Source organism: Bos mutus, chromosome 21, assembly GCF_027580195.1.
Source record: "Bos mutus isolate GX-2022 chromosome 21, NWIPB_WYAK_1.1, whole genome shotgun sequence".
NCBI classification, from domain to species: Eukaryota; Metazoa; Chordata; class Mammalia; order Artiodactyla; family Bovidae; genus Bos; species Bos mutus.
Window position 1 is genome coordinate 40,560,436 of NC_091637.1, and position 26,453 is coordinate 40,586,888.

Consider the following 26,453-nt stretch of genomic DNA (forward strand, 5'->3'; position numbering starts at 1 on the left):
CCAGCAACTGATCACTCATTTCCAACATAACTGCTGCAGTTGTTACTGCTGTTCAGTTGCCAAGTTACGTCTGACTCTTTGTGACCCCAGGGACTGAAGCATCCCAGGCTTCCCTGTCCTTCATCTTCTGCCGGAGTTTGTGCAAACTCATGTCTATTGAGTCTGTGATTACATCAAACCATCTCATCCTCTGTCACCCCCTTCTCCTCCTGCCCTCAATCTTTCCCAGATCAGCGTCCTCTTTGTTGCAGTTACTCTGATCTAAAGAACATGTACTCATCTCTTTCCCCCAGAGATATTGCTGTGGTTTGATTTTCATGTATTAAGACAACCTTTGGGATAACTGTCACTCCCTCCTTTACTCAGGATAGTACAAATTACTGACAGAAAAACCACTGGCTAATGAAGAATAAATGTAGAAACATTCTATCATTCCTTTTCTATTCCACTGGCTCTGAAAAATTCTATATCCAGCCTGGAGCTATGTTTAGACAACCATAATACAACCCACTCAGAAAAGTTAAAATTCCAATTGATCAAAAGGACATTTCCCTATAATGGAAAGAAAATGCAAACAGGCTAACTACTCAACAATTTGGTTTAGTCAATTATGGTGCATCAACATGACAGAAAATTATTCAATTTCCAAAAATGATAATTAAAATGATTATATGTGATATGTGGGAAAAGAAAATGCAAAACAGTTTACACACACAATTGCATTAAAATGCATCTGCTTGTGGAATGTTACTTGGGAGTAACATGAAAAAATTTTAGTAATTGCAGTGGGGACTGCAATTCTGGCGTATTTTTCTTTTCAAATTTTTCTCTAATGATATCAATGGGTCATCTTCTAATTGTTTAAAGTTTGGTGTTTCACAGTGCCTGGGTGTGGTTGCTGAATTAAGTCTACCATCTTCTTTGTTCTTCATACTTTGTTACAATTAACACAACCCAAGACCACAAGAACTGTTTCATGCTACTCTCCTTGAATGTGTGCCTGCTAAGTCACTTTAGTCATGTCCTGGTCTTTGCAACCCCATGGACCCCATGGACTCCCATTGCCTGCCAGACTCCTCCATCCATTGGATTCTCCAGTATACTGCAGTGGGTTGCCATGCCCTCCTCCAGGAGGTCTTCCGCAGGTGGGTTCTTTACCACTAGCGCCACCTGGGAAGCCCCACTGAACTTAGTGACAGAGACAAAATATCTCATCTTACACTCTATGATCAAAAACATTTTAATACAGAACATTTCCTTTAACTTCACTAAATTTTTCTTCACTAGCAGTGCCATCTCTACTACTTCTTTTATTTAATAAAGTTTCATTTTTCAAAAGGTACAGCTGGAAGGACCTGTTCATGCATCTTTGCCAGTGGCTGGGGCATCTCCACCCTTGGTGTTGTAAGATACTTGATCTCTGTGCTTTGAAACCAGCTTAATAAGTCCTTTACTAAGGAGCTCCTGAAAGGCTGCCCTGGCCAGAAAACTGTGAATCCTTAGTCTCTCAGAGATGACAGTGAGGCTGTGAGCTTCTGGTTGGAAACTTCCTTACAGAGTTTGTCAAACAAGTCTAGGTTATTGAGCTGGTCTCAAACTCTGTCTTTGGATCACTTCTTTTTGGCCTTGCCCCCAGATTTGTTCATTGGATCTTTGTTTTTCTTGGCCGACTTTCTGGCATCTTTCTTCTTTCTTCTTATTGTCCTTGGGCAGCATCAGTGAAGTTCGGAGAGCAACTGCTACCACTTAGCCTTACTAAGCTGTTGGACAAAAAGCCTATCACTTCTGCTGGCATATTTTTGGCTACTGGAAAAATAATAATGTAATAATTAAGAGTTATTACATTATTATTAATAACTTAGTCTAGTGGTTCAGACTCCATACTCCCAATCCAGGGGGCCAGGGTTCAATTCCAGGTCAGGGAACCAGATCCCGCATGCAACAACTAAAGATTCCACATGCCACAAGGAAGATGGAAGATCCTGGGTGCCACATGTAAGACCCAGCACAACCAAATAAATTAAAAAAAATGAGTAGGGCCTGTCTTCTTCCTTCTGGTTCTATTATCTTGGATGAATCACTTATCCTCTCTGTACTTCACTTGCTTGTCAGTAGAGTAAGGTGACAATAATTGTGGTAATATTTCCAACTGAATATTGAATTCTAATTGTGATGACAATTCATGGGGTTGTCATAAAGATGCAATGTGATGATCCAGGCCAAGTCTGGCCTATGCTCTCAATCACCAGTAACTATTTATTGTTCTTACGCTTGACTCATGGTGGGGTACAACTATTCCTGACACCATTTATGCAGTTCTGGACCACTCTCTAAACTTCTCCTGGCATACGTCCTTCTTTTCATCTTTTATTCATATCTTTTTAAAATCTGAGTTTACTAGACAGCTCTCTGGAAATGATACCTTCTTCTTTTCCTTGTTTTTTTTCACTGGATCATCTGTGATGACAACATAAGAATTATTTTATGTAAAAGAATCCTCTCCTACTTGAATCATATTTTCCTCAAAGAGTTTCATGTCACAGAATCATGCCCATTTCTTTAATGAAGTTTTCCAAACATGTATTCCTACAGGTTGAGGTTCACATGGAATGATTCTGGCCTTCATCCTGTCTGGCTATCCTTAATTGAGGTGAGGATATCCTTAACATATATAAGGATATCCTATATGTCCTTAACATGTAGCTTTTTATTCTTCTAAACTAAAAAAAAAGACACAAATGGTATACAAATGAATAAAAAAATAAAAAGCAAGTCACTCCCTCTTCTCCCAGAGGCAAACATTGTTATGTGTTTTGTGTATTCTCTGGAAATACTCTATGCATTTTGATGTACATTGTATTTGCATACATATATATGTGTGTACATATCCCATTTTAAACCCCAACTGGATCAGACCATACACCCTGCCCTACAAGTCGCTTTTTACTCAGAAGTATACCTTGGAGCTTGTTTCTTATCAGCACAAATAACATTTCTTTTTTTCTACAGCTGTGTAATTTCCTAAATATGGATAAATCCTAATTTTTTCACCAGTCCCATATCAATGTTCATTTGGGACATTTCTATTCTTATGTTATTACAAACATTTTGGAAAAAATGTCTTTAATGTATTATATATACAGTTTGAAAGTGAGAGTGGCTCAGTCATGTCCAACTCTTTGCGACCCCATGGACTGTAGTCCATGGAATTCTCAAGGCCAGAATACTGATGTGGGTAGCCTTTCCCTTCTCCAGAGTATCTTCCCAAACCAGTGATCAAACCCAGGCCTCCTGCATTGCAGGTGGATTCTTTACCAGCTGAACCACATGGGAAGCCCAAGAATACTAGAGTGGGTAGCCTATCCCTTCTCCTACTGATTTCCCAGGAATAGAACTGGGTCTCCTGCACTGCACAGACAGATTAACGAATCTGCCTGCAGTGCGGGAGACTGTGTTCAATCCCTGGGTTGGGAAGATCCCCTGGAGAAGGGAAAGGCTACCCACTCCAGTATTCTGGCCTGGAGAATTCCATGGACTGTATAGTTCATGGGGTCACAAAGAGTTGGATATGACTGAGTGAATTTCACATTCTTAAGTTGAACACATAATATATATACAGTTTATATAGTATATAAATAACAAAACTGCATAAATAATTTTGTAGTCTTCCTTTTCCACATATCTTATATTTTGGAAGTTTTAGAAACTTACTTTCAGTTCTCCTGTTACATATAAAAAAATGAATATCATCCTTAATAATTCAGATGTCATAAGAAATGTCATTCTGATTCATTGTAATTCTAACCTTTGAGGATATAGGATATATTAGAGTTGTCTAAACAAAGCTTCCAGAAGATTATAGAATTCTGCAGAGCCAATGAGATGAGAAAAAAAAATGATATAAATATTTCTTCTCCTTAGCAAACTATTTCTGTCAGTGACAAATAAGTTCCATATTTAGAGTTGTCAAACAAAGAAACTTAAGGTCATCATCTCCATTATAGCAAATCTGTGAATAATATTTGTTAAAGTCCTGGAAATATAAAAGCTGATGCAAAGAATACACGAATTGAAGAGTACAGTCAAACTGTGCCCCAAACAGGTTGTACAAAGTATTTGACTTCCTCACGTTTCTCATCACCCTGTTCATTACCAGCAAATTTTACCTTATGGTCAAAATTTGACCATGAGCATACAGTTTTCTATCTGTATCCTTAACATTCTGAGAGATAAATCAAGAATTGTTCTCTGTACTGTTTTTAGCCAGACAGGTCTTTGAGAAAAATGCAGTTCCATCAGAATCCTTTTTTACTGACATTCTGAATTGACTTGTCAGATCCTGGATGGCTACCAGTGAACAACGGGAAGACCTGGGAATTTAAACTAAAGGTGGCCCTGCTATGCAGTATCATCAGTTCATTCTTCTAATGATGAACCAGCTTTATTTAACCATTTGGATCTGATTTGTTTACTGTCTCTAGGTTGTAATGTAGTTAATAAAAATGAAGAGTGAATTTTCAGATTTGTTACTAGCTTTAGCTACTCTTTAATGACTTAAGACGATAAAGGTTCTAGGGCAGAAAATCAAAGGCTTTTGGCTCTTTCCAGACTATAGATCTTAAGTTCTGTAGCACTTCAGAGATGATGGCTGCTGCCAACAGAACTTATCACAAATCAGAGGCATTTCTCAGTGTGAAGAGTCTCGCTTCTCCCTTTTACGTACAGTACAGTGTCACTGCACTGAATCATCCCGCACACAGAATCCAGTGTGAGACACTATACAGTTCATCCATTAACTCAACAAAAAGTAAGTATCCACTCTGCCAGACTCTGTTCCAGGTCCTGAGATAAGGATATGAACAAAACAAACAAAAATCACTACTTTCCTGGAGCTCACATTCTAGTGAGGTAGGGTAAGTCAATAAACAGAATATGTAAAATATAAAATATTTTGGACAATAAGAAGTGCTGCAAAAAAAATAAATTATACTTTAAAATTAATATAGGAAATCCAAACAAGGTTTGTAGATGGTTTCAATGTCAATATCTTGGTTATGATGTTGTATAGTTATCTTTGGGGGAAATGAGGCAAAAGGTACATGGGATCTCTGTTTTATTTCTTACCATTGTGTGTAAGTCTACAATTATCTCAGTAAAAATTTCCATTAAAAATTTTTAACTGGAAGGTCCACTATTGAAGAGTGGTCAGATTAGGGTTTACTGAACAGATAACAGAGAGCTAAGACCAGAAATTGGTGAAAGAGCAAGACATGGAGTGAGACTGCTCCATTCAGAGGGACCACAGGAACCAGACAAAGCTGGCCTGTAGGGTTCCAGAAGCTGCTGTCAACAGGGGTGGCTAGAAACAAGGGACGGAAAGAGCAAGCTAAGGGGAGAGGCCACTTTACAGAATCTGGCTTTTACTCTGAATGAGGGGGAAAGCAACCAGATGGTTCTGGGCAGAGGAGCGGCGTATCTGGTTTTATTAGTGTTATTCTGGTCTCTGTGTTAATATTAGACAGTAGAAACCAAAGAATGAACTACAGTATCAAAACATGCATAGCATTCTTTCAAATCACTCAGACGCCAAGGTAAAATACTCTGTCTATGCATTCTGAATTCACTGACTCAGGGAGTTTTCTCAGATTCACAAGAAATAGTTTCATAGAAGTTTTCCTAACCCATCAGGTGACAAAATAATTCAATTTGACTTTCGCGCATGAACTCCTCCCATGAAGCTTTGCTTAAATTTTTTTTTTATTCCATCAGTATTTAGATTCTACAAAAGGAGAGTAGCTCCAAGAAGTTACCATGGGAAAACGTTCCTCTGAAAAACCAGTATGTTTCTTCTATTTCCCAAATCACTTTTATTAATTTTTTTTTGCTTTTCATGTTTTAGTAATATCTCCTGAATTTGACAACTAGAGAATCAGTAAGCATCTGATGGTATAGTTAAAAATAAAGTAATAAAGAGAAAACAGGGGCTTCCCTGGTGGCTCAGTGGTAAAGAATCCGCCTGCAAGGCAAGAGATATGGGTTCCATCCTTGGTCTAGGAAGATTGCACATGCTGTAGAGCAACAGAGCCCACGCACCCAACTACTGAGCCTGAGCTCTAGAGCACATGAACACAACTACTGGGCCCAAGTGCTGCCACCACTGCAGCCCATGTGCCCTGGAGTCCATGCTCCGAAACAAAAAAGCCACTTCAATGAGAAGCCTGTGCATCGCAACTAGAGTAGTGCCCCCTCGCCACAACTGGAGAAAAGCACGTGCAGCAATGAAGACCCAGCATAGCCAAAAATAAATAGATAAATACGTAAATAAAATTATCTTTAAAAAATAAAGAGAAAAAATAGCTTTTTCCTTTGAGAATGATAACTTAAATGTTAAAAAGTAAGTGGTAATTGACAATTTAGATAAAGATTCTGCAAGAGGTTGGTTTTTTACAATAGTTGTTCTTCACGATTGGTAGCATCTTGAAATTATTGAAAACAAGGAATATAAAGGGTGATTTATACAACATTGTAGCAACTAGAAGTTTCTACCAATTCGTACTCCTATAAACCCAAGGTACAATGATGATTCATGTCCATGATGGTTCCTATGAGGAGCTGTAATCCTGAAACATCTTCTGAGTCACCTAACAAAACCTGTTCAATATAGTATTTTGAATATGTTATTAACTTTGAAGACTTTTGGTTTTCAAATTGTGTCTGGCATGTTTGATGATAAGCTACTAACCAGAATATTTTATTACTCAGAACTAACCATTATTCCCCATCTGTGTGGGTTTACAGCATAAAATATCAAAAGTAGAATGTCATTAACTATTTGTAATGAAAACTCCTTAAGACTGATCATTCTAGAGGCAAATCACTGAATTTCTGAACTGTGTTTAGTCACCAAGTCATGTCTGACTTTTGTGATCCCCATGGACTGTAGCCCACCAGGTTCCTCTATCCATGGGATTTCCCAAGCAAGAATATTGGAGTGGGTTGCCATTTCCTTTTCCAGCTTTAGAGATTATCTAATCTAATTCAACAATACACATATTACACATGAGAAAATCAATATCAAACAAGGCTAATATATGTATAATAATTAGTGGTAGATGCCCAAATACAGCCATTTTGCCAAGTTGAGGAAAAAGATGGTAGAATTCAAAGCAACTAAATCTCTAAAATCTTTAGGATAGGATCTCAGAGAAAAGGGGCTTGAATAGAGAAGGAGCTCAGAAACTTAAACAGGATCCCTTAAGTTGGGGCCAAATAATGAGCTCATGCACAGGGTGAAACCTGACAAGGCTGGGCTGAGAGGAAACACCAACAAAAGAACAGCTTCTGGGAAAAGAACAATCACAAAGAGCTGAACAAATGCGGGAGCTGAGGAAATCTCTAGTTACGATCAGCCAGAGAGCTGTGCTGTGCTCCGAAGAAGGAATTAGTGAAACTCCAGTACTTTGGCCACCTCATGCGAAGAGTTGACTCATTGGAAAAGACTCTGATGCTGAGAGGGATTGAGGGGCAGGAGGAGAATGGGGCGACAGAGGATGAGATGGCTGGATGGCATCACTGACTCCATGGACGTGAGTCTGAGTGAACTCCGGGAGTTGGTGATGGACAGGGAGGCCTGACATGCTGCGATTCATGGGGTCGCAAAGAGTCGGACATGACTGAGCGACTGAACTGAACTGAACTGAAGAAGAGGAAGAGACAGCCTAGTGTCTTCTCTCTGCTGTGTGAGGGTACAGCGAGAAGGTGGTCATCTGCAAGCCAGAGAGAGTCCTCAGCAACAACCAAATTTGCTGGCATCTTGCTACTGGACTCCCCTGTCTCTAGAACTGAAAATAAGTGTCAGTTGTTTAAGTCACCCAGTCCACAGCATTTCGTTACAGCAGCCCAAGCTGACTAAGACACCTCTCTGCCCACTTTCCCACCTCCTCTACAGCTTTATCCTCCTTGACTTCATCTTTAAATCCAGAGCTCCCAGAGGGAGGCTCAAAAGGGAGGGGGTATATGTATATTTTATAAAAATATGTAAATAAAAAGAAAAATAGAAGAAAAATGTAGACGGCCTCTCTCCTACCCCCATAGTCACCAGCCCTTTCCATCCAACTCAGGGCTTTTATACACATTGTTCTCTTTTAGGAAAGTTCCCTCCTCTTTCTCACCAGCCGAAATATATATATTTCTCTCATATCTTAGTTTAATCATCACTTCTTCAGGATTCCCTTCGCCTACTTATCTGACTAGGTCAAACCCCCTATTATATGCTTTCCTGATACACATTATTCTCATGAGTACTAAACACTGTAGCAATTTATGTCCTTAATTTTTAAATTTAGTATTTGTCTTTTATACTAGACTGTGAGCTCCTGAAGGACACATTGAAAGCCCTGAGTAAATATTTATAAAATGAATGAAAGAATGAATGCTCTCATAAAATAATGATTTAATAAATTGTTTGCAACAAATTTCCCTAATGGTCAATAAGTATTTGTTGAAAGAATTTACAAATCTCCATATTCCTCACTGTTTTGCCTATAAAATAGGTGCCTGCCCTGCTTACCACATAAGGGTTGTAAACATATAATAAATAATTTAAGTATTTGAGATTAAAATTCTAATGGTATCTGTATTACTTTGGGTAGGCTAAATAAACTGCTGAATCAAACAGATGCAAATATGCAGTGGCTTAAATACAATAGTAGTTTATTTCTTGTTTATATAACAGTTCAGAACAGGTGTTCAGGTCAGCAGGCAGCTTTTCTACATGCACTGATTCAGGAACCAAAGTTCCTTCCATCCTGTGGCTTCTCTGTGGCCTTCTTATCATCTGCATCCAGCTGGTTGAACAGAAAATGGAGGAAGAATTCTTATTCTTCGAAAGGCTTCATCCAGAAGTGGCAAACATCATGTCTATTCATCAGGTAACTGACTATAACGCTGTTACTATGGAAGAAGGAAAGAACTGATTCTGCAGGCAGCTGGTGGTGGTCTCTGCCACCACCACCTCAATTCAAGATCTCTTATTGCTTTAGCTTTGCTGTGCTTTTTGAACAGGTGGCAAATACAAGTATTAACAACATTATGGGTTAGAATCAGGTCAGACCAAATGGCAATGAAAACTTTCTTTTACTATTTCCTATTGGTAATAGCACCCCAAGCTGTTCCATGATAATTTCGTTGTGGAAAGTCTTATCTCATTCTGGGCTCTTCAAAGTAAGAAAAGAAAAAGGAAACATTGAGAGAAACATACCTAGAACACTACTTATTCACAGATAATTCGCATGATCTCTTCCAGTGACCGTTTAAGTGTTATTAGGACTAAAAGCTGATTGACTCTTTCAATCTAATCAGTTCTTAATTATTTATAGGCTGGATTATCACCCGTTTGCCCCTCCAGATTTATCCTCCACCCTTTTCTGTGCCTCAGAAGGCTGACTGTATGGACTAAATCAAATGCCTCCCTTACCTTCTGGCATCCCTTGGGTTTAGCTAAAGAAAATCAACAGGGGATCAAAGAAAGAAGTGTCACCACAGACTGGCCGCAGCTCCTATTAGAAGGTCTTCCCCAGGAATTCTCCCTCTGCAAGGACTAATAAGGGCTTTCTGTCCTGTCCATTTAGGACCAGAGGAAGTGTCTCCTTGTTGGCCAGCCCCAGCGTATTCCAATATCTGTCCTGATTTCTCTAGATCCTACCCATGCTTTGTAAATCATTTCTTCATTAAAATCTCTTCCAATCACTCATCTGTTTTCTGCTGGGACCATGATTTCTCAAAGTGGTCCCATAGAATCCTAACTCTGAAGTTAAAATATACATCAGGAGTGCTCTGTGACAACCCAGACGGGTGGGATGGGGTGGGTGGGAGGTTTAAAAGGGAGGGGACATGTGTACACCTATGTCTGATTCATGCTGATGTATGGCAGAAACCAACACTGTAAAGCAATTATCCTCTAATTAAAATATTTTATTTATTTTTTAATTGAAGGATAATTGCTTTACAGAATTTTTTTGTTTTCTGTCAAACCTCAATATGAATCAGCCATAGGTATACATATATCCCCTCCCTTTTGAACCTCCCTCTTATTTCCCTCCCCATCCCATCCCTCTAGACTGATACAGAGACACTCTGAGTTTCCTGAGCCATATAGCAAATTCCCACTGGCTATCTATTTTACATATGGTAATGTAACTTTCCATATCCTCAATGAAAATGTTTTAAAAATATACACTTTAGGTAAAATAAATTTTTAAAGCACCTAGCAAAAAGGTTTGTAAACAGTAGAAGCAACAAAAAAAATAGGCTATTTACATATATGCTGCATTTCTTAGACCTTTTTGATCATGGAATTTCTCCATGATCCTTTTTGATCATGGAATTTATTTTGAGAGCATCTGAGGGAATCGGTATTCTAAAGAATGTATCTAGGAAATTCTGATTTATGCCAATAGAAATGAGAGAAGACAGACACGTATATAATTACTATACAACGGCTGCTGCTGCTGCTAAGTTGCTTCAGGCGTAGACGGCAGCCCACCAGGTTCCCCCATCCCTGGGATTCTCCAGGCAAGAACACTGGAGTGGGTTGCCATTTCCTTCTCCAATGCAGGAAAGTGAAAAGTGAAAATGAAGTCACTCAGTCGTGCCGGACTCATAGTGACCCCATGGACTGCAGCCCACCAGGCTCCTCTGCCCATGGGATTTTACAGGCAAAAATACTGGAGTGGGTTGCCATTGCCTTCTCCGATACAATGACCAAGAATGCTCAAGTTGTTTACATTCTGGCTTTAAAATATAGCCACTCACTCACTTGATGATGGCATGCTGTGTATGTGTGTGTGTACACACACATAGACACACCTACACCCTCTGCACCTGGGCTGAGTCCACTGCTAAGAGGCCAGGACTCACCTCTCAGACTTCAGAGTCAGGTGTAGGACCTTGGAGAGAACCGACCAAGGAAGTCTGTCCTCAGACATATGCGTTCTTGAACCACTATGGCTTATAAGATACCCAATGGATTAGGGAACAACAGACTGTAGAGAAATTTTATCACAGAGAAAGGGCATGGAATCTACAGAATTGGTGGAATCATTTCATTTAATGAACTGTACCTGTGACACCTTTATACAGAAGTTACTAATTTTCCAATTGAGGATTTCAGAAACACTCACCTTGGAAAAACCCTGAAAGACAAGCTTTCTCAACTTCAAAACTATACTTGAATCAGCCCAGATGTCAGTAATTTTCAAAGAATTTAACCTCCAAGAAGATAGTGTTGCCGTCTTTGTTCTTTGTTCCCACCTTTCCTGTCTTTGTTCTCTCTGATCCATCCTGATAGTGCCTACCACCCTGCATCATAATTGTTAGCTTAACTCTGTCTCATAAAGCGATGTGGGCTCTCAGAGGAAAGAAAATGAACCCTGCAGTTTTTAAAGCCTTCACATTTGACACAGCTTGTGCTTAATAAACATTTTCGAGCAAGTGGAAAAATATTGGCTGAATGAATGTTTCCTTGGTAACCTATTTCACCATCAACCCTGTTATAAACTTTCCCTTAAGATTTTTTTTTAATGTGGACCATTTTAAAAGCCTTTATTAAAGTTGTTACAATATTGTTTCAGCTTTATGTTTTGGTTTTTTGGGCTGAAAGGCATGTGGGATCTTAGCTCCCCAACCAGGGATCAAACCCTCACCCCCTGCACTGGAAGGCCAAATCTTAATCACTGGACCACCAGGGAGATCCCTGAAGTTTTTCTTAATACCAACTCAAATGCCATCTTGTGATTAGAAGAATTCCTAAAAGATACTAAAAGCTAACCACTCTGGACAGAAGTACGATAAAAAAAAATAACAATAAGAATTTTTTTTTTGCTTTTGTTCATTGTATTTCTTTTTAATTTTCACAGAAGAAAACTATACAACTATTCTTGCCAATGTATTTCAATCCCACAAACTGTAGAGTTTAAAAAAATTCCTCTTCCTAGATACAGGGCTAAGCAAGCCAAGTAAATGAGTAAAGCAAGGTATTTTGGTGTGAGACCTAAAATGAAGGCCCAGCAATATGTGCTGCCTAGATATCTGGAGAAATCAAGAGGGCCTCATACGGCCTAACTGAAAGTTCTCTTTCCCACTCGGCCCCATGGATAAGGTCTCCTAGACAAGCAACGGTTCTTATTAAGGCCACCTGGTCCAGGTCCTTCTCATCCCTAAATTATTCAAACTAGCCAATCACACCTTCCTATAGGAACCAGAAGTTGCCTCACCCTTTAGATATTTGTCTGCTTGTTCACTCTCTTCCTGAATGTATCCCTATGTTGCCTTCCATGGCAGGAGGGCTGATGGTATATGTGATTCATAAATTGTTGTCATCTCAAGTATCCAGACAGAAATGGTATGGATCTAACAGAAGCAGAAGAGATTAAGAAGAGTTATCAAGAATACACAGAAGAACTATACCAAAAAAAACCCAAAAAAACATAATGGCCTGGATAACCACAACAGTGCGGTTACACACCTAGAGCATGACACACCTAGACTTCACACACACGCCGTGGAGTGTGAAGTCAAGTGGGTCTTAGGAAGCATTACTATGAACAAAGCTAGTGGAGGTGATGGAATTGCAGCTGAGCTATTTTAAATCCTAAAAGATGATGCTATTAAAGTGCTGCACTCAATATGCCAGAAATTTGGAAAACTCAGCAGTGGCCACAGGACCAGAAAAGATCTGTCTTCATTACAATTCCAAAGAAGGGCAATGCCAAAGAATGTTCAAACTACCACACAACTGAACTCATTTCACATGCTAGCAAGATAATGCTCAAAATCCTTCAAGCTAGGTTTCAGCAGTACATGAACTGAGAACTTCCAGATGTATAAATTGCACTTAGAAAAGGCAATTGCCAACATTCACTGGATCACAGAGAAAGCAAGGGATTTCCAGAAAAACATCTACTTCTACTTCACTGACTACGCTAAAGCCTTAGACTGTGTGGATCACAACAAACTGGAAAATTCTTCAAGAAATGGGAATACCAGACCACCTTATCTGCCTCCTGAGAAACCTGTATGCGGGTCAAGAAGCAACAGTTAGGACCAGATATGGAACAACAGACTGGTTCAAAATTGGGAAAGGAGTACAACAAGGCTGTATGTTGTCACCCTGCTTATTTAGCTTATATGCAGAGTACATCATGCAAAATACTGGAGTGGATGAATCACAAGGTAGAATTAAGATTGCCAGGAGAGATATCAACAACCTCAGATAAGCAGATGATATCACTCTAAAGGCAGAAAATGAAGAGGAACTAAAGAACCTCTTGATGAGCATGAAAGATGAGAGTAAAAAAGCTGGCTTAAAACTCAACATTCAAAAACTAAGGTCATAGCATCCAGTTTCATCACTGCATGGCAAATAGATGGAGAAAAAGGGGAAACAGTGACAGATTTTATTTTGTTGGGGTCCAAAATCACTGTGGACAGTGACTACAGCCATGCAATTAAAGGCACTTGCTCCTTGGAGGAAATGCTATGACAAACTTAGACAGCATATTAAAAAGCAGAGACATCGGTTTGCCAACAAAGCTCCACATAGTTAAAGCTATGGTTTTTCCAGTAGTCAAGTACAGATGTGAAAGTTGGACCATAAAGTAGGCTAAGCATTGAAGAATTGATGCTTTTGAACTGTGATGCTGGAGAAGACCCTTGAGAGTCTCCTGGACTGCAAGAAGATCAAACCAGTCAATCCTTAAGGAAATCAGTCCTGAATATTCACTGGAAGGATTGATGCTAAAAAGTGAAAGTGAAGTCACTCAGTCATGTCCAACTCTTTGCGACCCCATGGACTGTATGTAGCCTAAGCTCCTCTGTCCATGGGATTTTCCAGGCAAGAGTACTGGAGTGGGTTGCCATTTCCTTCTCCAGGGGATCTTCCCAACCCAGGGATTGAACCCAGGTTTCCCACATTATAAGCAGATGCTTTACCATCTGAGCCACCAGGGAAACCAATATTTCTACTGAAGATCCAATATTTTGGCCACTTGATATGAAGATCCAACTCACCTTGACGCTGGGAAAGATTGAAGGCAAAAGGAGAAGCGGGCAGCAGAGGATGAGATGGTTAGACAGCACCACCGACTCAATGGACATGGGTTTGAGCAAACTCTGGGAGATAGTGAAGGATAGGGAAGCTTGGCGTGCTATAATCCATGAGGTTGCAAAGAGTCAGATGTGACTTAGCGACTGAACAACATCATCTGTCCACTGTCGAGTGTCATGTGTACAGCCTCCATCACGACCCTATAGTGGGAATCCTTTCCTTACCAGTGTGGTGAAATTTGTTGTTGCTTAGTCATTTAGTTTTGTCTGACTCTTTTGTGACCCCATGGACTGTAGTCTGCCTGGGCTTCTCTCTCCACAGGATTTTCCAGGCAAGAATACTGGACTGGGTCGCCATTTCCTTCTCCAGGGGATCTTCCTGACCCAGGGATCAAACCTGCATCTCCTCAAGTCTTCTGTATTGCAAGTGGATTCTTTACCACTGAGCCACCAAGGCTCTAGGAGACCATTAAAACAGGCCATGGGCCTGGTATAGGAAAAACAGCTGCCAGAGGAAGACATGTAACAATACCCCTACTGTCTTAGAGCTAGGGAGTGGGGGTGTGTGGAGGAAAGGATGGGACAAGTCCCAATTTAAACAGGCAGCTACTAGTCAGGAAACTCTGGGAGATACTGATGCACAGAGAAGCCTGGAGTGCTATAGTCCATGGGGTCACAGAGAGTCAGACACAGCGATTGAACAACAACAGCAACAGTAAGTCAGCACTAGTCTACTGCTTATAGGTAGGAATGAAGACCCAGAACTGCCAAATTTGCAAGTTTTCAAGAGACACAGGGAATACAGATTTGTATGTCCACATCTCCCACTTTTTAAAGGTCTTTCTTTCACTCAAACAAAACCTATGTGAAGGGGTTTTGTGGAGCCCCAGCTTGCTGACTTTATTTTTTGGGGGCTCCAAATCACTGCAGATGGTGATTGCAGCCATGAAATTAAAAGACCCTTATTCCTTGGAAGGAAAGTTATGACCAACCTAGACAGCATATTAAAAAGCAAAGACATTACTTTTTCAACAAAGGTCCATCTAGTCAACGCTATGGTTTTTCCAGTGGTCATGTATGGATGTGAGAGTTGGACTATAAAGAAAGCTGAGCACCAAAGAATTGATGTTTTTGAACTGTGGTGTTGGCGAAGACTCTTGAGAGTCCCTTGGACTGCAAGGAGATCCAACCAGTCCATCCTAAAGCAGATCAGTCCTGGGTGTTCATTGGAAGGACTGATGTTGAAGCTGAAACTCCAGTACTTTGGCCACGTGATGTGAAGAGTTGACTCATTTGAAAAGACCCAGATGCTGGGAAAGATTGAGGGCAGGAGGAGAAGGGGACAACAGAGGATGAGATGGTTGAATGGCATCACCAACTCAACGGACATGAGTTTGGGTAAACTCCAGGAGTTGGTGATGGACAGGGAGGCCTGGCATGCTGCAGTTCATGGGGTCGCAAAGAGTCGGACACTACTGAGCGACTGAACTTGTAACTTCTGTCCTAGAATTTAACTCCAGTCCCTAGTACGCTACTCTGATCCCAACACTTATATAACATTCTGCCATTGTGCCCTTTAATGCCATGTACTTATCCTTTTAACACATCCCACTAACATTACTGATTCAAGACATGTTTACCCTACCTTAAAATTCAAAATTTTAGCCATATTTGTCTGTTTTAAGTCCCCGTTACATATTATTTTCTGTTTCCTCTCAGCAGTAATTAACTGTACTGAATTTTATCCGGCCATATGCCATATTTAAAACTCTTTCAATTACTAGATCCATGTTAGAGTCTAATAATATCTTCCAGGTACTTTCCAACTGACTCAGCTTATGTTGTTCTCTCCATTATACCATTCCAGAAAAAGATTAAGGATCATAACTTCAAAATAAGACCTCTGAAACACTTGCTATGTTCCTCCCAGACTGACATAACACAAATAATAACTTTCTTAATTATTTCCAGGAAACGTAATAGAGCATTTTCCCCTCCAGGATGTCACTTTCCAAAGACTAATAAATAGTAGTTTCAGAAGAATAAATAGAGTTTTACTACGAGGAAAACAAACAGTACTCTTTAACCATGCTACAACATTTTAATGTGTTTGATGAATTTAAACACATATTTAGAAGAAACAGTTTCGAAGTGCAGTAATTCATTTATTCACTCAACAAATTTTTTTGAGCATCTACTATGTTCCAGTCACTATTTGAGACACTAGGAACATATTAGTGAACAAAATAGAATAAAATTTCTATTTGCAATGAGTTCACATTTCATAATATTAGGTAGAATATAAAACCAAAGAGACTTGTTAATTATAGCTAGGGAAAAATACGTAAGCCAATGGACAGAATCAGAAGAGAATGTGCAAAAATAAAGTAGTAAGTAGATATGTTAGAGAAAGTACAGATTATTTCTTTCTCTATTCAAAATAAAACCCGTGAATCCATAATAAAACAAAATAATGATAAAAATAAACAACTCACTGGTCATTTATGAAGGCTGCTAGTATGCCAACTCATTCTGTAAATTGATAAATAAATAGACTGATCATTGTGTTAGTCTGTTATGGCTGCTTTCTAACAAAATATTTTGTTAGAAATACCGCTTTTATTTCTAACAAAATACCACAGCTTATAAACAACAGGCATTTATTTTTTTATCATTTTGGAGGCTGGTATACCAACAAGGAGTACAAATAAAACCAAATGTGATACATGCCTTTAACATCACAATGAAATAGAGAATGTCATGAATTTCAAATCACCTAAAAGTAGAGAAATAAACTTAAATTCCGCCATAGCTCCCACCAACAATGCAAGTCTATGAATGTAGAGAACAGTGACACAGGAGCCTTAAGACACTCTGTAAAAAAGAGGAGAAGACAGCAGAGGATTCAAACAAAACACAAATAACATTACCCCCCGAAAGAAAAAGTCCAGTGTAAGTACCAAAATACTGAACACAAGTCCAAGAATTTAGTTGTACATGGCACCTGATAGAAGAAAGGGCCTTAAAAGTAAAAAGAACCAGAAGCGAGAGAAGAGGAAATGTTAATTCTGGAAGAGAAAGAGATAAATAAAGAAGAGATGGGGACACTTGGAAAGTGATAGCAAAGGGGAATAGGAAATAAAAAGTGAAAATACATAAGCATTCTTCAGAAATAAAACATGCCAATTGTCTTCCATCCAGTACCAAGGGAAAAAAAAAACAAACAGTGAGCATAACTAATATTTAATACTATAACTCAATAAAACTTTCTGGAAATAAGAGAAAACTTAAACCTACTGAAAGAGCCCTTCATTTGCCTGAGACTATTGACCTATAATATCAAAATTTAAAGGCTAAAAATATTCCTCAACATTTCAAGGCCAAAAGAACATCAAATTACTTACAGGAGTAAGAAACTTTAGATTGGGATAAAGTTTCATAAGGGCAACATATAAAGCAAAGGGCCAGCATTTTCAAGAAACTCAAGGAAAGAAATCATAAACCAATAATTGTATAGCATAATGTCCTTCAAGCATCAAATATATTTTAAAAAATGGTTATGAATGTATAGGAACTCAAGAAATAGAATACTCAAAAAACCTCTTGAAAGAGTCTATTAAAGCAGGAGGTGGGAGACTACAGTCCATGGGTCTACTCTGGCCCGTGACGTATTTTTGTATGGCCTATGAATGAAGAATGCTTTATATTTTAAAGGATTGTAGAAGATGGAGGAGGAGGAGATGAAGGGGGATAAGAAAGAAGAGAAAGGGGAAGGAAGAAGAATAGGAAGAGGAAGAGAGGGAGGGAGAGGAAGCAGGCAAATTGCAGCAGTAAAGAGTGCATGTGATAGAAAAATATTGAATCACTGTGCCACATACCTGAAACTAATAAAATAAACTATACTTCAATTTTTAAAAAGAATGTAAAGCCTAAAATATACATTCTCTGGTCCTTTTACAGAAAAAAGACTGTTGACCCCTTTCCCAGAGGATAACTTTATCACAGCAAGAAAGAAATGGCTAAAGAGCAGTAAACAGACTTGGTGAGCAGTTCTTGTATCTAATGGTAGAACTAAAGAATAAAACAAAGGCAGGGACAGGGTTGTGAGAACAGTATGTGAACGTTATACGTTCTGACAAAGCAGAAAGAGTGCAACTTCCAAAAAAGGAAACAGTAGGAAAAGATCAATGAGTATTATAATGGTAATAGGCAGGAGTCAGGGACATCATTTAAAACTGACAGACCAGCTAGTAGAAAGTAAGAAAAGGGGGATTAAGGGCACTCTTCCAGGGATAAATACAAAGATAACCACAAGGATAACGATACAAATCTTGCTCAATATCAAATGTAAAAATTTTAAAGCAAAGAAGACACATTACATAGACTGACACAGTGAATATAACTGCATCCGGTAATTGTAACGCTGGGCTTCCCAGGTGGCTCAGTGGTAAAGAATCTATCTGCCTGCCAAAGAGGGGACGCTGGTTTGATCCCTAGGTTGGGAAGATCCAGTGGAGAAGGAAATGGCAACCCACTACATTATTCTTGCCTGGAAAATTTCTTGGACAGAGGCACCTGGGGGGCTACCGTTCATAGGGTTGAAGAGAGTCAAACACAACTTAGCAGCAAACAGCCGTTGTAACATTAAATAATATAACAAAGTTGAGATAAAACATATATATCATAAGATACAGATATAAATTATAATATATCAGATGTACATTACAATATTAATAAAACATATCAATAAACTTTAATGGGCTTGCTGCTGCTAAGTCGCTTCAGTCGTGTCTGACTCTGTGCGACCCCATAGACAGCAGCCCACCAGGCTCCCCCGTCCCTGGGATTCTCTAGGCAAGAACACTTAATGGGCTTAGCTTGTCCATTAAAAGAAAAAATTTTAAATTGGCTCATAAATTGAAACACAACTCTATGCCGTATAAATTGTTGTTGTTCAGCTGCTAAATTGTTGTCCGACTCTTTGTTGGCTATATAAAAGAGACACTCCTAAAACACCATTCAAAGAATGTTTGAACATTCTTCGGCATTGCCCTTTATGAGTCCATATTAATAATAAATAAATATACACCTATGTAGGTAAACAAAGAAGGCGGTGGGTCTTTCCTGGAAAAGAGGGATGACTGATAAATGAGGGGGCAGGGCCAGCTCCACAGGGCCCCACTTAGAAAGGCTCCAAGCTTGGTTTCACGCTCTGCTACTGCCACCTTGAATTTCTTAATACTTCTGTCTTTGAACTTGTATTTTTTAAGTGAAGTCCTATGGGATAGAGGATCATGTGGGCAAGCAGAGGAGGTGTACTCAATATGTGTGTCTGGCCCTCCTTGCCACCCCACTGGCTTCCAACGTCCCTCTTGTCCCGTGAGCACAGAATTCCAGAGGCCGCCACCTGCGGGAGGTCGGTGAGCCTCAGAACGAGGACGAGGTAAGCGTGGTTGGCCCACGCCTCAGTAGGGGCACTGACGGTCCTAAAGGCCGTGCTGTTGGAACTGGAACTTACTTCCAGCACAGAAAGAAGGAAATGGCATTAAAAGAAACAAGAAGGACCCAGGAAACTTATCGCATCCTTTTTCATTTGTGTTACTTCCTTGTGTTTCCCAACCACTTAAACTGAATGTGGTGACAGACAGAGAAGGAAAGGAAAAACAAGGGCAACCCTTGCTGCTTTTGCTTGCAGTCTTACTCATCAGTAAGCCGAAAGTAGTGTTGGTGAAATGTAAGCATACTGAGAAGCAAAATCAAAATAGCTGTGTTCATTGTGTGCAGTGTTTCCAATGTCCTGTAAGAACGAAACAAATATGCATATAAAAGCTATAAAATACAGATTGTGTAGTATCATATGATTCCACATATGTTCTTATATTTGTATTTTTAAACTGACATTGCACATTGTATACAGGAAATTTTACTTTAAAAATTTAATAAAATTAAATTTTAAACTTTTCTTTAGAATGATACTACATAATACCTAAAAAACACCAAGGGAGGAAAAGTTTTAGTAACTATACAGTGGAGAAACCACAGAATCCCCTAACCAGGTGATCAAAATTAACATCAACAATTATAAACAGTGTATAAACAAACAATGTATAAACAGTTTTTTACCATGAGGAAGATGCAGCATTTTTATGTGGAATTCCAACTGGAAATAAACACCCTGAATCTAATCATGAGAAAAACCAACCTAAGTGAAGAACATTTGTTAAGATAACTTGCCTGCTTTCTTCAAAACCGTCAATGTCATGAAAGACAAAGAAAGGTTAAGGAACTGTACCATAAAGGAGATTAAAAAGTCATGACAGGATGTCCCTGGCATCCAGCGGTTGAGACTCCATGCTTCCAGTGTAGGCGGAGAGGGGGAATGGGTTTGGTCCCTGGTCAGGAAACTAAGATGTCACACACCACAAGGACAAAGAAAAGAAAACAAAAAGACATGACAACTAAATGCACTATATCATCCTAGATTGGATCCTATTCTAAAGACAGGTGCAGGAAATTTGCTACCTTACGGAACAAATGACATATTTGGACACTATGGAACAACTGACAAAACTGGAACACGGACTGATAAAAAAATATCTTATCAACGCTAAACTTCCTGAATTTGATAACTGCACTGTAGCTATACAGTAATTACACATGAGTATGTTAAGACTGAAATACATATTTGTATCTTATACATATATATATAAAGAGAGAATGAGACTGCAAATGTAGCAAAAGGTTAAAAATTGGTAAATCTGAATAAAGGGCTAGGGTATTTCTTTGTACTATTCTTGAAACTTTGAAATATTTGAAAATTAAAGCTTGAAAGTGTACATCAAATCATATTCTTTCCCCTCTCAAATTCTTCTAATGATTTTCTGTCATTACCCAGATCCTTATGATCTAATTACTCTGCCTGTATTTTCCACCACTGCCCCCAGGTCACTAGAATTCAGTTCCATTAGCCTTCCTGCTTCTGTTCACATACACAAGTTCCACCTTAGGGTCTTCATAACGGCTGCTCCCCCACTATAACACTTTGCCCTGTTCTCCACAAGGCTGACTCCTTCATCTTATTCAAGTATCAATTCACACATGTTCTTTCCCAAACAAATATAAAGTGCCTGATCCCCAACCCAGCCATTTTCTATCTCTTCCCTCTATTTTATTTTTATTATGACAATTATTACTACCCCGTGTCTCATGTTTTCATTTGATTATTGCCTATTCTGCTAAAATGTAAACTCTATGAGACTTTATTGGTCTTTTTTTTTTTTTTTTTTTCTATTCTTTACTATATTTTCAGTGCCTGAAACAGTGGACCACAGCGGACAGGTTATAAGATGTTTGCTGAATGAACAGATGTTGCAAAAAAAAAAATCCTTGTGTATATATACTCATGTATATTTTAGTGTAAATTTCTAGAAGTGAAAACTTGGACAAAAGCATGCATGTGAATTTTAAATTGCCAATATCCCTCCAAAATCACTGCACCAATTTACCTTCTCAACAACCCATGAGACTCTAATGTATTCACTTTTTAAAATTTTTAGTATGGTTACAAGTATATTCAACTAATAATAATTCACTATGTTTTATATTTGTTTCATGCAAATTTCTGTTTCTGTTTTATTACAATAAAAACAGTTTTAAAACATTTCAATATCATAGTAATAGAGAACGTGCTTGGAAAAATTCAGCAAGTAAAAGCCAAGAGTGATTACTGGATACAAAAGGTATCCAATGTTATTCATGCATAGGTGAATATATTTCTGCAATTTTTTGACCATGCCAAGGAAAGAGTTGGATGGCAGAGGCCCAAAAATATGTGCAATATTCGAAATTGCTTACATTTAATCATAAACTAGCAAAATTTTAACATAAACTTTCTAACAAAAGTTTTAAAGAAAATGTCTTCAAAAATGTTTAATTGTTTTAATGTACTTCTGAGTTTTATGACTTTGCAATAACTTTTCCTGGAATAAAGAAATGTAAGAGTATATTAATTACCAAATTAAAAGTATTTAATTTCTAAGGACTAAAGCACTATAATTTTGTTCCAATGACTTCAACAATATTAACAGTTCAGCAATAATTACAACATAATTTTAAGAACCATAAATATCAGTGAGGCTAAAACTCAGAAGCTACATTAACTTCAAGTGAAGATCAAAACGAGAATCTCAATACTTCGGGGTCTAATTATTCTTCCACTAGACAAAGGGCAACCATCTTCTTCCACAAGGGTGGTGAAGCTTGCCTTTGTTTTCGTTTTGTGTGTTTTAGGTTCTGTACTTGATTAATTCTATGGCCACAAATGATATATTTGTAAAAAAAAAAAATTACAGTGGATATTTGAACTCAACAAGCTCTCTTTAAGTTTCTGCAGTTCTTATAAAATCTTCAAGAAGAAAGCAATAATTAGACTGGCACCTCTGTGACTACTCAGTGAAAAGAAAAATAAAAGTTTTGCTAGAAGGAAACCCATGAGGGAAGAAAATTCAACCATTTGCTACCAATATTTAGGCTGCAGGATTTTGTCTTTAAAGTCAGTCAGATCTGAGCCACAGAACCCCTTGGTTCCACTCCAGAAATATAAAAAAGGAATTCAAGGATCAGTTATCAGTATCATTTCTCAGTTTGCTGGCAGTACCAAAATTCTAATAAAGTGGTTCGAAAGTTCCTTGAGCAAGTTCCTCAGCTAATGCATCTGAATGGTTCCCTACTACAGTTGCTAATAATTGCTGAACATATAAAACACCCCAAGTCCATTGACAAATATTTCTCCTTTAAATATTTATACATACACAAACACACAAACATGTTATGTATAATGATTTAGGAAAGTCATGCTTCTGTTGTTATAAACTGTAAACTCAATTTATTGAGGGTTTACTATGTACCACATTCTATTGATACATTGAGGGCTTTACATACTTCCTACTTCATCCACAGAAACTCTGCTAAGTAAGCATTATTTTCTCCCATTTTACAGTCAAGAAATTAATGCTAAGAGACAAATTTGATTTGCTCAGGGTCACATGGATAATATGTAGTTGATCTAGACTCCTGACCCACTATTACAGGTTAGCTGTTCTCCCCGCATGGACACAAACCTGAACAGACATAAGCTGTCAAGTCAGTAGAAAATGGAAGGGACTGACGATTCAGGTTCAATGCAGGATACAGGAAGTTTGGGGCTGGTGCCCTGGGATGACCCAGAGGGACGGTATGGGGAGGGAGGTGGGAGGGGGGTTCAGGATGGGGAACACATGTACACCTGTGGTGGATACATGTTGATGTATGGCAAAACCAATACAATATTGTAAAGTAAAAACTAAAATAAAATAAAATAAAGAAAATGTAAGGGAAATTAGCCATACTTCCATGGCTTCCACATAGACAGAGGTACTTCCACCATGATACTCTCTGCCATAAACCACCCATGCTCAGCCTTGATCAGTGTGAATTAGAGGTGTGAGTCTCATAGAAAAGAGCAGATACCAAAAATCAATGAAGATACGTGTATATTTTGGAAAAGTTATCAAGAGATTCTGATACCCTGGGGTCCTGACCCAAAGCTGAGGATCGCTGAAGAAATGTTAGAAGGCTAGAGAATTTTCTTCCACCTATTTTCTGCATCTATCTCCTCAATAGACAGTTGGGTATTGGCTCATTTGCTGCAACTTTTCATCATTTAGGGCTTCCCTCATAGCTCAGATGGTAGAGAATCTGTCTGCAATGCAGGAGACCCCAGTTCAATTCCTGGGTCAGAAAGATCCACTGAGAAGGGATAGGCTACCCACTACAGTATTCTTGGGCTTCCCTTGTGGCTCAGCTGGTAAAGAATCCGCTACAATGCAGGAGACCTGGGTTTGATCCCTGGGTTGGGAAAATTCCCTGGAGAAGGGAAAGGTTACCCACTCCAGTATTCTGACCTGGAGAATTCCATGCACACAGCCCATGGGGTCGCAAAGAGTCGGACACCACTGAGCAACCTTTGCTTTCACTTCATCATTTGAGTCCAAACTCTATTTTAACTGGCTGAAATTTCCCAAACTGCATGGCTTATGCTTAGCATTAGTTTCAGACCCAATTCTGCTTTGTTCTTTTTACTTCTTTTTGGCCATTTCACTCCATTATGAGCTTATTTTTAATGCCATCACCTTTTCATTGAAATTCATATATAGGCACATATACATACACACAAAGATATACATAATTCTACATATATTCAAAAGGATATACATAAGTATTAAGCAAAATAAGATAAAGATCTTCCTGTATGACTGACAATCTAAAAAACAGAACATGGCTAAAAACGTGTACCCACTTACGTGTGCTCTCGCTATGGTGGAGTGTGCAGAAGTGCACAGAATATACCTGGCAGTATCTTCTGATTTCCATGCTAGTGAGCTCCATTCCTTGTTTTTACTTCCTTTAACCATCTCCTTCGGGCTTGGGTATTCATTCTCTTTTAATATTTCTTTCTTTCTTTGGCTGCACTGGGTCTCAGTTGCAGCAGGCAAACACTTCAGTTGCAGCACGTGGTTTCTAGTTCCCCAGCCTGGGACTGAACTTGGCCCCTGCATTAGGAGTGTGGAGTCTTAGCCACTGGACCACCAGGGAAGTGCCTGGGTATTCGTTATTGACTGATGGATTCTATCAGTAGATATTTTAATGAGTAAGACCGACCTGTAATTTTCTCTTCCATATTGAAATTTGGCTGGATTTGGTACCAAGGCCAAAGTGGCCTCATAGAATAAGTTTTCCATTCTCTGAAATAATTTCTGCAAGTTTACTTCTTGAAAATTTGGTAGGACTCACCTGTAGAACAATCTGGGTCTGGAGTTTTCTTCATGTGAAAATACTAACTGCCGGTTGAATTTTTTAATAGTTTTAGAACTACTGGGGCTTTCCATTCTTTTTCAAACAATTTGTTTCTAGGGTCTATGGAAGAAGTTAATTCTGGAAAACTTAAAGCCTATATTTCTTTAAATATTACCTAACCACTCTCACTCTAATTGGGACTCCCAATTACATATATATTAGATTTCCTCATACATCTATTTCTTTTTCATATCTTCCAATTCCTTTTCTCCCTTTGTTGGGGTGATAATGGCTGTACCATGCTGTTGCTGCTGCGTCACTTCAGTCGTGTCCGACTCTGTGTGACCCCAGAGACGGCAGCCCACCAGGCTCCTCCGTCCCTGGGATTCTCCAGGCAAGAACACAGGAGTGGGTTGCCATTTCCTTCTCCAGGCTGTACCATATCTAGTGTTAAACACATTTATTGAGGTTTAAAATTTTAAGCAATTATATTTTCCATTTCCAGAAATTCCCTTTTATTTTCAAGTCTACCTATTCATTTCTGATAGTATTTTGTTGCTTACTCATCTTTGCAACTGCTTACAGTATTTCTTTAAACATTTGTAACATGGTTGTCCTATATTCTATAAGTGACAATTCTGACAGCTTTAAGACTCTCTCTCTCTTTAGTCACTAAGTCGTATCTGACTCTTTTGTGACCCTATGGACTGTACCTTGCCAGGCTCCTCTGTCCATGGGATTCTCCAGGCAATAATACTGGAGTGGGTTGCCATTTCCTTCTCCAGGGGATCTTCCCAACCCAGGAATTGAACCCAGGTCTACTGCATTGCATGCAGATTCTTTATTGACTGAGCTATGACTATAGAGATCTAAATCTGTTCATTATTTCTGCTGCCTCTCATTCAAAATGGCTTACCTTCCAATGTGCAAAATGATCTTTAATTGTGAAATGATTGCTTTACCTGCAAACTGAATCATAGAAGATTTCCTCCAGAGACAATTGCTTCTTCTTCTGCTCATGCTATATGTCCCAGGTTCAGATTCCTCACCTGGCCACTAGGCCAAGGCCCAATATCTTGATAGCACTGTGATTTATACTTTTATTTGCCTTGTGCTTTCACTGTCCCTGATCTATTACTTGCTACATTTGTGGAGAGAGGGTCCTTTGAAACTTCTATTACCTCTTATGAGACCAGACATGCCCCCAAGAGTATATCCCAGAGAGTCAAACTACCAGAAGCAGAAATCTGACTGTGATGGTTTGCATGGTGTTAACTCAGTTAACACCAGGAGATACCCCCTGTCCAAGGTAAGGAGCAGCGGCTGCACTTTGCTGGAGCAGCCGTGAAGAGATACCCCACGTCCAAGGTAAGAGAAACCCAAGTAAGACGGTAGGTGATGCAAGAGGGCATCAGAGGGCAGACACACTGAAACCATACTCATAGGAAACTAGTCAATCTAATCACACTAAGACCACGGCCTTATCTAACTCAATGAAACTAAACCATGCCCGTGGG

At 39.0% G+C, this 26,453-nt stretch overlaps 1 long non-coding RNA gene and 1 pseudogene across 4 annotated transcripts in view; both read right to left on the bottom strand.

The window, feature by feature from the left end:
• Window positions 1-26,453, bottom strand: part of LOC138984423 (uncharacterized) — a 151,267-nt gene that overhangs the window by 91,757 nt on the left and 33,057 nt on the right. The window lies entirely within an intron of this gene.
• On the bottom strand, window positions 1,360-24,528 carry LOC102280852 (small ribosomal subunit protein eS25-like; annotated as a pseudogene).